Below are 1,439 nucleotides of genomic sequence, written 5' to 3' on the forward strand. Positions count from 1 at the left end.
CCGGGCGTTTAGAGGTATTTAGAGGTATTTTAGATGGTCTCTGTCATGCTGCCTCCGTGCAGAATACACTCATGTAAATGCACCGCAACGGGCATTTAAAACTTTTTAAAAAGTATTTTATTTTTAATTTTCTTCCTTTTTTGGACTTTGCTCACGGCCGTCTGAACGACCTTTCCGGAGCCGGCTCCCAGCTGGCTCAGCCCTTACCAACACCCCGCTCGGAGAGACCCGGCGGCCCCGGGCCCCACGCCGGCAGCACCAGCGACCGCCCGGCGCCGGCGGCTTCGCCCCGGGCTCGCTGCAGGCGGCTCGCGAAGGCAGCAGCGCCTCGGCCCCGTCTCCGCCGCCGCTTAGGGACAGACGCGTCAGACGGACAGACGGCCTCGGTTTGTGCTGAGCAGAGCGAGCACTGGCTGTTCTAACGGGTGCCTGGCGCAGGCCTGTAAATCCCACCTCCACGCACCTCCACGCAGCCGGGACCCTGCTCCGGCGGGGCAAGTCAAGATCCGAGGCGTCGCTTATTTATTTCTGGAGCAGGCTTTCAAGCCTGCACCGCGCTCAGCCTCCGCCGGCAAGCGCCGRCGTTCCCGGTGGGCAGGCAGCACCCGCAGCCGGAGCCGCGCGGCCTCGCCGGTCGGACGGCGCCGGTGCAGCAGCACCAGGCCGCTTCCCGAGCTCTGACCCGCTCGGGGTCTCTCTGGGAGCCTAGATGGACTTGGCGATTTTTAATAAACGGGCCGCTTGTTCTCCCTCCGCTTTCTGCGTTCAGCAGACCGAGACGTCGCTAACGCAGAGCCTGGGGCAGGGCTCCCCGCGAAGCAGCTTCCCAGCCGCCTCGTCCCGAGCCGGGTCCGTGCCGCAGCCCGGACGCCCTCGGCTGCGGCGCCCGCCCGCCCCGGCGGAGGCTCGAACCGCGGCGCCGACGGCTCCCGCGAGCCCAGAAGGGCGGAAGCTTTGCCCGCAGCAGCCCGMCGGGGAGAGCGCGGGCAGAGAGCTCGGGGGCTGCACAACGATTTAGGGAAGAGCTGGGGGGGGGGACACAACCCCTTGGGCTGCGAAGGGCAGCGTGGGAAGCTGCTGTTTTTACCAAAAAAAATATATTGAACAGGGTGGGGGGACACGGAAAGAATTTGTAGATTCAGTGAGGGGGAAATGCAGAAAATTTGCTCAGAAATCCGAAACAGAGCCTCAAATTACCGGGGGGCCGGAGCCAGCGCTCGGGCGGGCGCCGCGAGGAGSAGCCGCCAAATGCCCCTCGCTGAGGTCGCCCACCTCGTCCGGGCTCTTCCGCCTCCGCTGGACGGGAACGGTCAGCAGAGCCCGGGGTTTGCCGGCCCGGACGCTGGCAAGAGCCGCGACGCGGGGAGGGGATTTGGGGATGCCCCTCGGATGCGCCCCCGGCCCGGCGCGGGGCTCCGGCTCAGGATTCCCGAGGGTGC

This window comes from Rhea americana, unplaced genomic scaffold (genome assembly GCF_003343005.1).
Source record: "Rhea americana isolate MKP2758 unplaced genomic scaffold, rheAme1 scaffold_4, whole genome shotgun sequence".
Classification (NCBI taxonomy): Eukaryota; Metazoa; Chordata; class Aves; order Rheiformes; family Rheidae; genus Rhea; species Rhea americana.